The sequence below is a fragment of the Sarcophilus harrisii genome, chromosome 6, assembly GCF_902635505.1.
Source record: "Sarcophilus harrisii chromosome 6, mSarHar1.11, whole genome shotgun sequence".
Taxonomy (NCBI): Eukaryota; Metazoa; Chordata; class Mammalia; order Dasyuromorphia; family Dasyuridae; genus Sarcophilus; species Sarcophilus harrisii.
In genome coordinates, this window is record NC_045431.1 from 94,923,462 (window position 1) to 94,941,367 (window position 17,906).

A 17,906-nucleotide genomic window follows, 5' to 3' on the forward strand; every position below is an offset into this window, starting at 1 on the left:
TGGAAATTTCAGGGATGCCCATCAATTGAGGAATCACTGAACAACTTGTAATATATGATTGTGATGGAATAGTACTGTGCTGTAAGAAATGATGAACTTGATGATCTTAGGAAAATATAGATGGATTTGTACAAAATTATGAAACACAAAATAAGCATAACCAAGAGAATGCTGCATATAGTAATAGTAGGATTTTTTAAGAATGACTTTTAGTGACTAAGTTTTTTTGACCCAGATTAATTATAAACGACATGTGAAGAAAGATATTCACTGTATACAGAGCAAGAATGTCTTTGTCCATATTTGTGTCTGATGCTAGTCATCTCCAGGGTAGAGGAGAGGAAAGGAAGAAAAAAAAATGGGGAAAGAAAAAGAAATTTACTTGATAACTTTATTAAATATTTAAGAGGAATAGCAAGTTGCACTTGATAATTTCAACTGAAATCATTTTTTATACTATTATTTAAATACTTGTTTTATTCCACAAATTAAAAAAAATGCTAAAATAATTTTAAAAATCATTATGTAGAAAGGTATGTTCAAGACCTACATCATCTATAAGCTATGTCTCAAAGAAAATCACAAATTTATCCCAAGCTTTACTGAAATTACTGAAAGAAATGAAAGAAGAGTTTAATTATTAAAATAATGAATGGTATTAATTTAATGAAATCTCTGGTGAAAAAAAAATTGGAAAAAAGAATTATCAGCCTAGTGCAGGAAGTATAAAACCTCTTCAGCTGTCAAACTACTTGAAAATTAGAGTGAATCATCCAAAGTTCCTTGGCTTCACAAGGAAAAAAGAAAGATTATACTAAAATCAAAAGACTAAAATAATAGCAAAAAGAGATAAAATTTCCTATTTAAAAAAAATGACTTGGAAAACAGAAGACAGATAATCATTAAAAGTATTCTACTCTCTAAAAACCTCAACTATTGAAGGAAAATTCAAAAAATCATGAATGAAAATGGCTCAGATTTATTAGAACCAGAGGACAAAATAAAAGTAAAATGGATCCACTGGTCACCTTTTAAAAGGAAACTCCCAAATGAAAACTGTCAGAAATATCAACTGTTCAGTTAATATTTATTAAATACCATTCTGTACAAGACTTTATGCTAAGTAGTGGCTATCATGGCTAAAATTTTAAATGTTCAAGTCAAAGAATAAAATATTGCAAGCAGCTAGAAATAAAGAGTTCAGGTACCAAGGAATATGAAATTATATTGTTCCTGCAAAATTTTCACATGATTGGGTTGGGAATAATTTGGGCAAAAGAGTATCTCTCCGTTTTCCAGGATACTAAGGCAACAAAATATATGTGCATGTTTTAAGGACTTGTATTAAACTATTTTGTTGGGTTTGAGGGGCAGATCTGTGGTTTAATCTGTATGGGAGATTCCAAATGAGGAAATTCCAATTATCAATGCATATCAAAAATGTTAAGGGACTTGACCCTGGTGCTGTAGTCTATATGTATCAGCAGTGAGAATTGACTTTATATTTTTTTGACTCAAAGTGTTGTGCCACAGTTCTCTTTTAAAGTCCTGATGCAGTTTCCCTAATTGTCCTATTTAGTTACTGTGCCTCAGGTTATAACCATTCTCTCTTAATGTTTGATAGGATAAAGGTCTTTTATCTTAGACTTTAGGCTATACTTATTCCCTCTTAATGTTTGATGGGATAAAGGTCTTTATTCATTTTAGATATCATTAGACTATCAGAAGCCTCTCCAATACCTCCCATTATGTCATCCTAGGTGGCTAACCTCATTAGGTCATCCCCATCCAGGTACCTCCCCCATTATGTCATTGTTCTTGTTACCCTATAAAATAATCTTGTATCTGACATTCACTGCTGGATTCTTTGAGAGGACAGTCTCATTCAGTCCTGGACCAAACCATGCATCCATTTGGTCCTAGTAAATTTCTTCATTAAATAAATTATTAAATTGTTCTCTAATCTCTATCTTACTCAGTTTCTCTGGCATTATAAAAGGTCAACTATTAACTTTAACAAATTGTCTCCCATATAATTTTATTGTTGTTTAGGACATTTTTCTGTCTTGACTACTATTCATTATCTCTTTTGGAGTTTTCTTGGCAAAGATTACTGAAGTGATTCACCATAGCTTTCTCTAGTTCATTTTACAGATGAGGAAACTGAGGCAACAAGGACTAAGTGATCTGCCAAGAGTTACACAGCAAATACAACATCTGAACAAGATTTGAACTTGGGAAAATGAGTCTTCCTGACTCTAGATTCAACATTTTATCCACTATACAGCCTAGCTAAAGCTCTCCCTTATCATTGAGGGATTAAAGGATGAATCTGTTGAGGTTCTTTCTAAAGGAAGACTCCAAAAAGTTGTGGTCACAGACTGGTGTTGCAAGGTGTCTCAAAAAAATCTGCAGGCTTGAATCCATCTTCAAGTCAAGGGGCAACATTTATTGTAATTGTAATGCCAATTGACATGGACTAAGTTCCAGGATTTAATAAAGAATCAGGAAAAAAGAAAATAAATTTATAGTATAAAGTTAGAGAGACCACAGCTTGATGATTCTTATTTGCTAATTTTATGGTTTACAGGTAAATTTGAGGGATGGTCTATTCACTATTGTCTCAGGAACTTGATTATCACTGACCAGCAAATTAATTATCTTGACAGTCAACAGACTAAGAATCATTGGAAACAAATTGTTAGAACAATAGCACTCTAAGGTCAGAGGACCTCAGGATCACTGCTGTATCTTCCTAAAATCTAGGGGAAGAAATATATAACTATCTTATTATATTTCTAAAGCTGAAAGTTAGAATCATTGACAAATTGTTAGAACAATAGCACTCTAAGGTCAAAGGAGCTCAGGATCACTGCTATATTTCCCTTAGAAGCTGTACAACCTATATACATTAAATAACATAATTGACAATCTTGTCCTTTTCCATTTTGTTAACAGCTAGAGCACTCAATTATCCCAATAACTTTTCATATTTCATTCACCCACCTGTGGTTTCCTGGGATAGATCTGGTTCACATAGACTAACCTTTGTCATATATTGTCATTCTTCCTATCAGATCTCATCTCTCTGTATGATAATGTATCTGTTTGTTACTTCTGAACTTCTCCATCATACAGAGCAGAAATTTTGTAACTGCCCATGTTGCCTTCTGGCATGACCACATGATTTCGTACTTCTTTATATCTTTAATTTGATAACTACCTAAACTCTTCTGTAATCTATCCAAATTAATCTTACTAAAATTGTATCTTAATGTGAGAGCTGGATTTGGAATTAGAATCTAGATTTCTATCCCGTCTCTGCTTTTTGTGTATGGTTTGGGGGAGGGGGGGGGGAAACAATATATATTTTTTTAAATAGCCTTTCTGTTAAAAGAGGTTATTATCTGTTAAAAGAAGTTAGTTGAGGAAAAAATATCTAAGCCCCTTTTAGCTCTGAGACTATGATCTTAGATATCCTATGATCCCAGAACTCATTCTTTCTGCCATGATGTGCTACAGAGAAATTCATATTTGTTCTTCCTCCTCAGACCAGACCTGTCGTTTTTTAGCAATCAATGTGAATTTGAAAACTGCCTTTGTGGCTTGAACAATCCAGAGACTAAAATAAACCCTCCAGGGACTAGTGAAATGAAAAATAACCTAAGAGAAAAGAACACAAACAAAAGAGGATTCTAGGCAGCAATTCATTATCTCCACAAGTCCAGGAGGAAGTAGGTTGTGGACATTCATTATCTCCACAGTTTGGAGGAGGGGGTGGAGGTGATCTAAATAAGTAGTTCTTATTCTTTGTTGTTGTTGTTGTTTCCATAGAATATCCTTGATTGATTGTGCTACCTGCTGAAAGAAGGCTTGGAACAATCCTATCATTTCTCCATTTCTCTGATCACTTCTGGAAGGGAAGGGCCCCTCTATTTACTCAAAACTGTTTACTTTTCATTATTGACAATTCTGGCCTGCAACTTTTAACCCCCTGTTCAAGGTCAAACTAGCTCTCACAGAAATATTTGATGATTTATTCCTCTAGCTTCAGGTTCTGTAATCTAAATATCTTGTCAGCCTAGCACCTGCAAAATACAGCATGGAAGAAAGGGTCTATCCAATATAAAGTTTAGTGAAGACAAGTGTCCAGAGAGATTTGCATTTAAGGAAGTGGGTTGTGCAATGTCAGCAGAATTTTTAAGAGCCTATCTAGCCTCCTGAGAATACAAAGTTATCATAAATATTAATAGTCAATGTACATCTACAGAGCTTTTAAAAATTAGAGTTATGCTGCACAAGCCACTTAGGTGAAATAGAAATGAGCATATATAGTAAGCTCCTGTAGAAGGATTTTGTTTGCTTTTCTAGACCTGTGAATTCTTTAATACATGGACTCCATCCTTTCAAATTCTCTCCAACCCCTAGGACAGTATCTATTTTGTAAATTAGAGAATTTACATGAAACAAGAAGTTAGATGACTTGTTCAGAGTCTCAAAGCTGGTAAGTATCCAAGGAAGGAACTTTTTGACTCACCACAGCAGAGAGCCCTCTCTTGTAGGTCAATGAAATTTAAAGACCTTTGATGAAATGAACTTCTGAATTTCCTTCAAAGCACAGCTCAAATGCCATTTTCTACTTGAAGCCTTTCTCAGATTATTAGTGTTCTCTCAATCACTCTCTATCTCTCTGTTAGGGCTGTCTCTTTACAATTCTCTCTCTCTCTCTCTCTCTCTCTCTCTCTCTCTCTCTCTCTCTCTCTTGTCCCCTCTTCTCTTCTCCTGCAAAAACAAAAAAAAAAAAAACAACACACTACAAATCATTTTAATAAAAAAGAAATTATCAACTTCATCTTTTTATCTAACATGTATTTGAAGTAATATGAAATGACATCTAATTTAATGTAAGGTTAGACCTCTGGAGAGTCAGTGTGAAGCTGAAGTCCAATCTGAAGAGTAATAACAAGTGCAAAGAACTAAAATATCTGATATTTGAAATAGTTGGGACTAGATAACAGAGAATGTGAGATTTAATGAGAATTTGATTTCCATTCAAAAATCAATGCTAGACTTGAAGAGGAGACCCCAAAACTCTGAAAATCCTTGAAGGAGAAAATTTACTTCAACTCTGTCTTAATAAGGGACCCTGCCCCAAGTCCTTTTTTTCTTAAAGGAATTTAAGTTTTGACTGCTTGAGGGGGAATGAAGAGGGGACCCTGAAACTCTGAAAATCCTTAAAGGAGAAAATAGTTAAAGAATAATTAATTCCAATACTATGTAAATTATTTGGGGAAATAGACAAAGAAGGAGACATATCTAATTCATTTTATGACACAAATATAGTGTCAGGAACAGTCAAAACAAAGAAAAAATATTATAGACTAATTTTCCAATGAATATTGATGCAAGAATTTTAAATAAAATGTTAGCAAAAAAATATTATGGATAATATGCTAAAATCAGATAGGATTTGTAACAGGAATTAATGGATGGTTCAATATTAGGAAAACTACCAGTGTAATGAAAAATATCAGTCACAAAATTAACAAAAATCATATTATTATCTCAATAGATGCAGAAAAATTTCTGAAAAATACAGCATCCATTTCTATTAAAAACATTAGAGCACATAGGAATGCATAGAGGTTTCCTTAAAATGATAAACAATATCTACCTAAAACCATCAGCAAGCATTATCTGTAATTAGGATAAGCTAGAAGCCTTCCAAATAAGATTAGGGGTGAAACGAAAATGCCCATTATCATTACCCTTACTTAATATTGTAGTAGAAGTGTTAACTTTATCAATGAGAAGAGAAATAAATGGAAAGAATTAGAATAGGTAATGAGGAAACAAAACTATCACATTTTGGGGAAGATACGATTATCTACTTAAGGAATCCTAAATAATTAATTATAAATCTACTTAAAATAATTAATAGCTTTAGTAAAGTTGTAGGATATAAAATAAATCCACATAAATTATCAGCATTTCTATATATGACAACAAAACCTGGTAGTAAGAGATAGAGAAATTGCTGTTGACAATATAAAATATTCAGGAGTCTACTTGCCAAGGTAAACCGTAGGAATACAATTCCAAAACACTTGTTATACAAATAAAGCCATATCTAACTAATTGGGAAAATATCAATTATCATGAGTTGGCAGAGATAATATAATACAAATCACAATACTGTCTAAATTAACTGACCTCTTGAATTCCATAACAATCAGGCCACCAAAAAATTATTTCATAGAGCTAGAAAAAATAATAACAATTCAACTGGAAGAACAAAAGGTCAGGAATATCAAAGGTATTAATTTTTTTAAATGCATTAAGAAAGTGCCCATCAGATTTAAACCTATATGCATCAATCATCAAAACTGTTTAATACTGCCTAAAAAAGAGTGATGGATCAGTAGAATAGGTTTCCTACTATAGTAAATATCTTTACATTAGCAAATGACTATAATAATCTGCTGTTTGATAAACCCAAAGATTCTAGCTTCTATAATAATAATTCAGTATTTCAAACAAACTGCTAGGAAAACTGGAAATAGTGTGACAAAAACTAGACATAGACCAATATCTAACAATGTATAAGAGCAAAAAGGGATTGCTATTTGGATATAAAGGATTGTACCATAGACAAATAGGAGAGCAAGGAATAGTTGACCTGTCTGATCTATGGAGAATGGGAAACATTATGGCCAAACATAAGATAGAAAACATTACAAAATGTAAAATGAGTAATTTTGATTACATAAAATTATAATATATACATACATACACACATATGTATGAGTGACCATCTCACCTATGGAAAGGTCTGAGTCCTCATTTCTGGTGACAAATATTCCTATTAGAGTACTTTGCATGTGGTGCTGAATCTATACCCCATCTAGCTCCTTTGAGACTTGTCCTATAACCTCTTCATCATGACTATGCACAACAGTGTGTCCTCCAATGATAAACTATTCTTTCCACACCTCCCACTTGGTCCCTGTCCCATGATAGAGTGGAGAAAGTGGCTCTTTTGCTGAGTATTAGCCGCTCAACTATAATAGATAAGTCATTCAGTAGTTTGAAAGGAATGCCTTTATCCACTCAATGAGCTCTTCCTGGGAATTCCCATGGAGATTTTCTTTCCATTTTACCTTAGCTTAGAGGTTACTACATTTGTATATCTTTTATGGAATTTATGATCTAACTTCATCAATTCCAAATGCTTAATCACTTTTTAGGGCTCTATTCTTGTCCTGGGCTCAACCAAATTTGCTTTTTTTTTTTTTTTTCACTCCCATTTGGAATAATTCCCCACATTTTTCAGAGCTGCATTGGAGGAAAAAAAAAAAACTGAGCTATCTTATGTGTTCTAGCCCCAAAGGAAATTATGATAATTTGATCTCTCATATTAAGATAGTGGGAGTAGGTGCTCTAGGTGAACCTGAGACTGGACCTCAAAATTCTAACTACCTTTCTTACTTTGAATTTCTTTCTCTGAGCACAAATGACCACATAGCAAATCTCCCATTTTTTTTTTCCAACCTTGGTATCTCATGAACTTGAGAGATCTGAAGTCATTGAGGATTCATATGACTTGCAGTGAAAAGGAGTTTTTATTCTTTGCAGCTATTGCCATGCTTCTCTAATTAGATGATCAGAGCTGGAAAGATACCAATGCCAAGGCATATCAGAAAATAAGGCCCTTGAATGAATTATTCTGATAGTGGAGAACTAAAGTGAAAGTGAAATACATGTTTATGCTTTATGCAGTTGTCACTGAGTGCTTATGAATCAACATGTCTTATATATGGTAATCTGACTTCAATTTCATAAGACTTTTAAAAAGTAATTATTTTAAATGAATCAATAGCAATTATGCTTGAAGTATAAATCTAACATTAAATAACCTCACATCTATCAATAACTTGAGATCCTCACACATTTAGAGCAATAAGGACTTTTAAAAAGTGAATTTACTGCTTCAAAGTGCTACTTGCCAAAGGTGACAGAACTAATAAATGAGAGAATCCAGACTTGGCCTATTATTTTTAAGACATCAAAAAATGTTCTTTCCATCAATTCCCTAGCCTTACAACCTCCTAAATACATGTTTCCTGAACAACATCTTGTGTTGTGACCTTGCCTTATCCTGGATATGTTATCCCACTGACACTATTTTTATGGGGAAATTTATGACTAGATTATAGACATCTACTGGACATTTAAATGGTTTCTACACAATGACTCAAAGATGATTGGAGGGACTGAGAGATCAGGATTCACATTATAGCCCTTTATTGTACAAATTCTTCCCCATTTTATTTCCATCTGAAGACAGCAGATTTTCTCCTACAAGTTAATACTTACACAAATGTTTCCTAAAGGCCTCAGCCTGGGTATCTCAAATTTTATATTGGTCCGCGAACATATCAGGTATTCCTTAATACACAAGTTGTCTAAAGCAATAACCTGAACCTCTTCTTTTACTAGTATTATAAATCCTGAGTATTAAATACTTCAGGAGGCAAGGCTAAACCTATAAGAGGAGAGGTTACTTGACTTTCTTAGCAATGGTTAAGTGAATGTTTAAGATCTTTCTGAAATGCCACAGGACAGAACCAACCCACAAGGAGATTTCTGGTAAATCTATTGTTTGGTGAAAACAACACATATTTGGAATAATGGGATCTGGATCTTAATCCTATTTACTCAGTGCCAACCTTTGAGAAATCCTTTGGGCCTGAACTTTGTTATCTGCAAGTGAGGACAATTGGATTAATTGTTTCTGACTCAGTACCATCCAAGAAAATACAAACTGCAAACTATTTACAATTTTAAAAAAGTATTCATATTAATTTTAACAAATTAATAGGAAGTAGTTTTTTTTTGCCTCCTAAATTCCTTTCTTCAGTGTACTTGATATTTTGTTGCTATGATATAGACATATTTTATTTGAATTAAGCTAGAGTGATATAAAATATAGGTATAAGAAAGATAAGGTAATAGAGTCAGTTCTGATCTAATTAGAAATGTTTACTAGTTTCCCAAATTACTGTAATTTTAGAGACACAGTACTATCATCAGGAATTAGATTTCTTTACTGATGATATAATGAGCTTTTACAAGTCAAAATTGCAACAATTCTCTACTTTTTAAAGTAGGTTTGAAGATCATGTTGATAAATACTCTATAGCTTTCTTAACACTGAAGATGCTGTTACAACATTTTCTCCTATAGTTAATTATAGAACACATATATGGAAGAATTTTGCTAATTGAAGGTGACCTATACAGAATCCTTTTAAAGTCTTCCTGCAAACTCAGTTGTAATTTACATATTATTTCACAAGATAAAAATACTTAGAAGAGACTATTTCCTTTCCTAAGCTGTCTAAAGTCAGCTGGTTTCATCTGTACGATAGTCTAAAGAAGCAAATGACCTCAGAAATTATGTGGTTCAAACCTGTCATTTTACAGATGAAGAAACACAAAGAAGTTAAATGGCTTGCAGAAGACCCTACAGAAGAGGCAGACAAAGGACAATTGACTCCAAATCTAGTGGATTATGGTGTTTAGATAATGTTAGAGATAAGTATTGGGTGTGGAATCAGGGAGACCAGAATGTATAGACCTTAAAAACTTACTTGTTTTGTGATTCTGGGCAAGGCACTTAACTTCTAAACATGAAAAGGGGAAAATATTAACATCTACCTTCCAGAATTGTTGTAAGAATCAAATGAAATAACATATGTAATTGTTTGGCAAACCTTAAAACCATATGTAAATACTATCTTAGGGTTAAAAAATGATGAAGAAGCTTAAGTGAACCTCTCCAATCAGTTTATGAAGAAATGTTTATCTCATGCCCAAATTATTTGGTGTTCAGTCTGTCTGTCAAATGACTCCAGATTCAGTGTCGTGCTAGTTGGTGCTATGGAAGCAGTAAACATAGTATCTATCCTCTACAATTTGATTTAAACTATTCTTAATTCGCAGTACTCCTTCATCAATGTACTCCTTCAGTCTTTGCCATCTCTGTGTGTTCATTCAATTTGTTCCCAGTCTCTTAAATGTATTTGTCTTACATGTCTTTGGAAGTCCCATTCTTCAGCAAAATGTTCCCATCAAATAATTGTTCTATACGTACTACTATTTATCAGTTCTTCCTCTTGATAAAATCTGTCTTCATAGTTTTGTTTGTTTGTTTGTTTGTTTTTGCTGAGGCAATTGGAGTTAAGTGACTTGCCCAGGGTCACACAGTTAGGATATGTTTAGTTTCTGAGATACAGATTTAAACTCAGGTCCTCTGATTTCAGGCTGGTGTCTTTATAGGTGTTTATAGTTAATTTGGATGACTGTAATAGACAAATTAACTTGTTCACGCAAAGTCATTGTTGAAACAATATTTCTGTGACGGTATACAATGTTCTTTTAGGTCTATTTCATTCTTCTATATTTTGCACAAGACTTTGTTATAAGAAATAATAAGCTCAATGATTTTAGAAAAAGAGATTACCTTTCTGTCATGATTTAAATTCCATCAGGATAGGGAACAAAATAACCAATCAACCAACATTTATTAATCATCTACTATATGTCAGGGACTGAATTAGGCACCTGGATTACAAATATAAATAATGAAACAATCTTTATTATCATGTAGTTTGATAGGTCATTTTCATCTTTCTTTTAAGAAATAATAGATAGGTGATTTATTCATGAAAGAATGTTTATTGAACAATTATGAAGTGAAGTGATTTCAAGTACATTATGTTAAAATTTTAAGGTGACCAGAAGCAACTAAAAGAAATTTTTATAAAACAGGAAAAATAACTTCTAAATTGTATACTATGATTTCTATTTAAAGTAATAATGTACTAGATTTATAGATGAAAAGACCAAAGGGATTATCTACTTCAACACCTAGTCAAGAAAACTGAGATATTAAGTAATTTGTCCAAAGAGGTTAAGTAATCTAATCCAGACAAGTTAAGTAATTTGTTTCAAATTGCACATTTGGTAGTAGAATACAGAATCCAGAAAGGACATTGAAGAGTATTCCCTTCTGTAACTTTGTTTTACAAAATGAGATGATTGAGATCTAATAATGTTCTTATGTTTCAGGTTCAGGTTCTTTCCTTTATACAATGGTAACTCATGCTCTAGGAACTCCAAGAAGTAGATAAAGCTTTATAGAGGAGCTGGACTAGGCCAATGTGACTGGATAATATGGAAAGGATTGAGAAGAGAAGAGCAGCTGTTTTTTTTTTTTTTTTTTTCGGGGATTGGTATAAGCAAAGTCATGGAAAGGAGAAATGAGAGGATAGTGACGAGACCTATGTAATTGCAATGAAAGTTCACATGGATGAGTAATCAGCATATCATTAGTAGGAAGGAAGAGCATTTGCTAATAATTATATCACACTTTATTGGAGTAGCTAGGTGGCTTAGTGGATAGAGTGCCTAACCTAAAATCAGAAAGGCTCAACTTTCTGCATATTATTCTGCCTCCTCTATTTAGTAGCTGTGTGATACTGGGCAGATCACTTAACCTTATTTTGTATCAGTTTCCTCATATATAAATGAGTTGAGGAGGAAAATGAACACCACTTCAGTGTATCTGCCAAGAAAATCCCAACTGGTATTATGAAGAGTTTGACACAACTGAAATGGCTGAACAAAACAAAAATCACACTATTAATTTATATACATTTTCTCTTCTAATCCTTAACACAACCCTGGCGGATGAGACAACAAACATTATCATCACTATTTTACAAATTAAGATACTGACAGAAGGAATAGAAGGGGGCCAAATAACAGAGAGCTTTGAAAGTCACTTAGAACACTTTAGACTATATGTAAGCTAGGTCCCAATTAGTACAAATAATAAATCTCGTGAAGTGGTTGCAAGTATTTGAAAGTTATAAATATGTAAAATATGACAATTGGTTCCAATCCAGTGGAAATAATGTGATATGAATTCTAATGATGTGACTGCTTCCCAGGATTTATTATTTGCAATCATTGAGATTTACCTATGTTGTCAATAACCAATCATTTTCAGCTTCTGGTCAGAGGAATGACATGAATAAATCCAAGCATAAAGTAGATAAAGTTATACAGTAGTCAGTAGACACATTCAAGATATAAGAGATGAAGCACAGGTGGGATTAGAATGAATGGTACTGATCATTTCAGCAGGTATGGAAGTGGGCTTATTCTAAGTTGAACATCATGGGAAATGAGGGACTTGGAATTTTTTCTAAGAAAAATAGAAGTTGGTAAAGATTGACTAAGAAGAAAAGCATGGAATTAAAAGATTGTGATGGGTACCTTTTGACAAATACATTCTCAATTAGAATGTAAGCTCCTTGAGGACAAGGATATTTTTGACCCATTCTTTTGATTACTAGCACTTTATGTAGTATTTGATATATAATAGTATATAATAAATATTTATTGATAAAATGACATTCAGGATTTCAGATATATTGGCTTTCTGCTTTAAATGTTATATTTGTAATAAAGGTAACATCAATAGAATTTATAACTTAATAAAGCAAACATAGGAGATAGAGGCAAGTGCACTACAAAAGGGATACAGGAACATTTATTTTCCTTTATTTCCATGGTGTCTCACAGAACTAGAGATCTATGAATCTCCAAATCAACTTAAAGATAGAGAAAAACATCCTGAATAATATTATATTACCAGTTCTAAAGAAATCTCTCCCTTCTAGTCCTAGCTAAAGCTGTTGGGAGGTGCCCACAGATGGCTTCATTTTTATGTCCTGTATTGCATGAAAATTGGCAGCATTGTGGTTTTGTCATGCTCAGTTTCAGTCAAGAGAAACATGGATCAGGAGTCTGGCAAGAAATGTTAGATTAAAGGGAAAGCCAAGTATTGTTTTATGATTGTGTTTGGAGGTGGTCCAAAATCACTGTTCTATAGCTATTCAACTAGGCATTTTTTCTTTTAAAGAGAACCTGCAGAATCTCAATCAACAATTCTGTTGAGAGTTAGTTCCTCAAAACATGCCCCAGTTAGGAAAAAAAAAACATATAAAATTCACTTTCAAATGAATTTTGTAAAGATATGTTTAGTTGAGGTGTGAAAAGACCTTAACATAGCTAGGTGGTACAGTGAATAGAGCACCAGGTCTGACGTCAGGAAAACTCATTTTCCTGAGTTGAAATATGGCCCTAGACACTTAGTGTTATTCTGGGAAAGCCACTTAACCCTGTTTGCCTTAATTTTCCATATCTGTAAAATCACCTGGGGAAGGAAATGGTAAAGCACTCAGTATTTTTGCCAAGAAAATTCCAAATAGGGTCAAGAAAAGTTAAACATGGCTGAAAAACTACTAAATAACAACAAATGAAAAGACTCAAGGGGCAACTTCAGGAACTCAGGAGACAAGGCCTTGTATGAAAAGGATCCAATGGCATCCCAAAGTCTGTAATATGGAGACTTTTTATCAAGAATGGCATCAGAATAATGCTCAACTAGAGAGAAACTTAATGCAGGGTGAGGAGGCGGTTGGAAGTGAGTTTTCATTTTAAGTAATGTTTCTTGCTTACTGCTAAAGAGAATTTTATTTTAAAATAATGTGTCAAGGGCCATCTCACATAACTTACTCAATTTCTTTTTCTGATTTGAGTAGATGCCACAAGAGCTTTGAGATCTGTATCTAGCCATGTGGAACTCAGCTCTAAATAGCTTGTGTCTTAAGAGGAAGAGATTCATTACTAGTCACTGATCAATAAAAAATGATAATAAGTTATATTTAAATGGCAATATCCTTGCCCTGTAGATTCTCTTTCCATGTAGCTGGAAATCTTATGGGTATTATTTAAACCAATTCATATGAGAAACTAGCAAAAGGAGGATTGGCTTACCAGGTTCTAGCCATTTTGGGCCATGAGCAAATAGTATTAATATATATAGTATTTACATATATATAGTCTGTAGTATAGTATTTTCATATATATAGTATTTACATATACTATATACCTGTAGTATTTAAACATATGCACATATACACACACACATATATGTATCTTTATGTGTTTGTGTGTGTGTGTGTGTGTGTGTCCTGCTTAGTCAAGTTTGCCCTTTGGTTTGGCGAGGAGTTACCTCTTTTACTTTTATTATATATTCTACAATGGATGTTCCTAGACCTTGAGGTTACTTAAGTTTGAGAGGTTCAGAATAGCTGCATCTTTAGTAGTCAGAGCTAATTGGTGGCAAAGAAAAATGAGTCTTTTATACTAATTCCAGTTCTTTTGAAGCTGATGACTACCAACACAAAGAAGAGGACAAGCTCTTGTGTAGCTTACCAAAATGCATCTACTTTAAAGGAGAAAGTGCATAATCTGGGAGACATGTAGAATATATTCACAAGTACTAAGTGCTTTGATAGTTATAAGACTCAACTTACCAGAAGAGAATAACAATAATACTTTCTATCTGTTGTAAATCTTTCTGCTGATCTATTTGTGGGTCTTTTATGTGTTAAGCATTTCTTTTGTATTTAGTTAATATCTGTTCCCCCCCCCTCCGAAACACACACGCATATGTATATTCATGGATATTTTAGTAACATTCTATAACCCTCTTTATAGAGATTGTAGAAATGAATCTCAACTTAAATTTTAAATATGTTCCCAGAGCATTACGGGTGGAGGTTAGGTAGCCTAGTTCTACTTTCATTTGAGGACAAGTATTCCCAAAATGATTTTTGTCTGGCCCATATGCCTGGCCCAGAGCTTACATGTTACTCTTTGGGAAGAAGAAAATAAACATGGTATTTCAATCTCATGGCAATAAGTGGATTTTCAATTTGTTTTGTCTCCTTTTGTGCTCCACTTAACTTCAATTCCTAGCAAATTCATAGAGCATATTTAAGGGATAGTAAGAAAATATCTTAAAAAGGACTCAGTAATCATAGAGAATAGGCTGGCTTCATCAAGAATGTAATACTAGGCCAAATATGTTTTGTTTTTGTTTTTCACTGTTGCCAAAATGGTAGATAGGACTGGAATGTAATATAGATATAGTTTACTTAGATTTTTTTAGTAAAGCATTTGATAAATTTCATTGTTATTCTTCTGGAAGTATAAAGAGATGTAGATCACACTATAGTTAAAATGGATTTTCAACCAGTGGAATGATGACTTTTCTGACTCATAGATTAGTCATAGTCTGACACCAGCTATGAAAAAGATTTCTGGTGAAATGTCCCAGAAGTACTCTCCTGGCCCTGTGTTGTTTAACTTTTGTTTTATACTGTCTTAGATAAAAGCACAGATGGCATGTTTATCAAACTTGTTTATTTCACAAAACTGTAGAGAATAGGTAACCCTGTCTGTTTAAATCAATGAAATGTTGAAATGTTAGACTGAATTAAATGGCATGACATTAAATAGGACAAATATAAAATATTCTACTTGGATTCAAGAAATTGATTAAGATTAAGACAGACTATTTAGATAGGTAGGAGATTAAATAGGTTAGATTTGTGTCATTAAAACCTAGAGAAGAAAGTATTGAGGAAGTTAACATAAGTTAACATAGTCAAATGCTAATAAAGAGGACAAAAAAACATGAGGATAGTGTAAAAGGCCTTTAGGAATTAGCATTTAATTAGATTAGAAGTCAGAGTTTTAAAGACTTAAGAAGTAATGAGAAGCAACAAGTATTTAAAAAAGGGTTTTATTTGTTTCTTGGGAAGAGCTTTGTAGGGCAATAGATTAATGGTAAAATTGGGGCAATCTGCTCATGTTCTGAAGACAGGTCATAGGAAACAATGAAGATTGTATATTAGAAAAGTGAATGAATGCTTGAATAGATACGTTCCTGAAGAAGATAAGAGGGGACAATGATGAAAATTAAGAGATTGATCTTGACAAGGATTACCTTTTCCTCTCTATTTTAAAAGTGAGATTTTTATCATTATAAACAGAAATGTATTTTTCTGTCTCCCACATCTCAACCTCATTCTGAAAATTAAAGTGTACACATACTTAAGTTATGTGAATATTCAGTCTATCAAACCAACCCACTATTGTAATTCTGGAAAAACTGAGGCAAGATAGAGATTAGAGAGTATTAATAAAAATGAAAAAAAAAAAAAAAAGACTGTTTAAAAGACTTCCAAATTCAATCTGAACTAGTGAGATAGGGGGTGGGGCAGAAGTGCCTAAGGCAAAGTGAATAGGAATAAGGGGTTCCTATTTATTCAGGTATTTTGAGAAAAATCTACCAGTTTCCCCAATTTCCTATCTCTTGTTACTTTTTGTCTCTCACAGAAGGGAATTATCAAATAACCATCCTACATATAAATCCTAAGATTGAATCAAAATTCCTATACATAACAGATTTGCACAGTAATTTTCCTAAAACTTAACAGCAGTAGTTAGTTTTAACAAATCCCATGCCAAATCTTAAACACACAGTAACAGATGATCCAGTCAGGGTTCCTAAATTCCCCATATCAGTCCAAAGTACACTAAGAACAAGGATGATGGTCTCTCAAAAACTGCTTCATACTGAAAATGGGCCGAGATGCTTAGTCCACCCGTTCCTTGGGGATGGGTGTGGTGTGCTGTCTGCTACCAAAGCTTCAGATAGGCTGATCCATGAACCCAGAAGGGGTTCAATAATCTATAATTTGACCAAAATCTAGAACAAAAAATCCCACAAATCTAACAAATAAAGGTTAGAAAAGTCTGAGATAGAAAGACTTGGTTCACAAGACTGCTGCAAAATGTGAAGAGCCAGCAGCCTCCTATGTAAAGAGATGAGTTTGTTTCACAGGACAGGAAAATGACTGTCAGCTATATTCCCAATAAATAAAACAGCAGTTAGGTTTCACAGACCATTATTAATTGTCCTCTTATCATTTAGAAACCTTAAAAAAAAAAAAACACAAATATCCAGTAACAGACAGGTGACCAGGCTAAATATTTATTTGGCCAAGTATTTAGGATATGATTGCATATAACTAGGTTGGAAACAGCAAGATATGACATAATTGAATTGCATTAACAGTTTCTAATGACCATTGCTCTGATTATAGAAATCAGTCACAGGAGGAAAAAATGCAGGGACATAACTATAACATAATATAAGCAATCAAAACTAATCCCTAAGCCCATAGCCTTAACCCAGTTTTACTCCAGATAATTATCCCAATGGAGCTTTAAAACTCTCAAATAACATTAACCATAAGTCCAAGAAATTTTACCTTCAATAGCAAATCCCATCAACCAAAGTTCCAGATAAATCCTAAACAAGTATTTACCATGACCTTATATTGATCACAGTAGGAAATTTGTCTCAGTAAATTCACAACCTAAAGCAATTATCATATCTAAATAGATGTTTCATAAGTGAACATTATACATACAAACCAGTTTGCTTTTAAAATACCCAATAGATAGACAAATATTCCAAATTGCATATTGTCCATAACAGAAACATTTTCAAAAGGACAAAGAAAAAAAAACTATAATGTTCAGAGGCCCTTTAAATAACCTCAGGATAACCCAAAACAATTAATTAAAACTTATGCAAAATATCCCAATACAACATAAGAGAATCTGAAAGTTTCTTTAAAATAATGTGTAATGGGCTGAGGTTTGAGTTGATGCACTGAGGTCCCAAGTGTGTGAGGCTAAATAGTAATTGGGCTATACTCTGTTAATATACATGATTGGATAAAGAATGGTTCCTGCCCACTCTCCGTGCAAGTCCTGATGTGTTGTATAGGAAATGACGATTTTGGTGGGTGGAGGCAGAGAGAGACAGGAAGAGAAGCTGGGAGAGATTGGCCTGGGTTCAATTCTCCTAGCTGCTGGTTGTGTGGCTGCTGGTCTAGCTAGCTTCTTGAC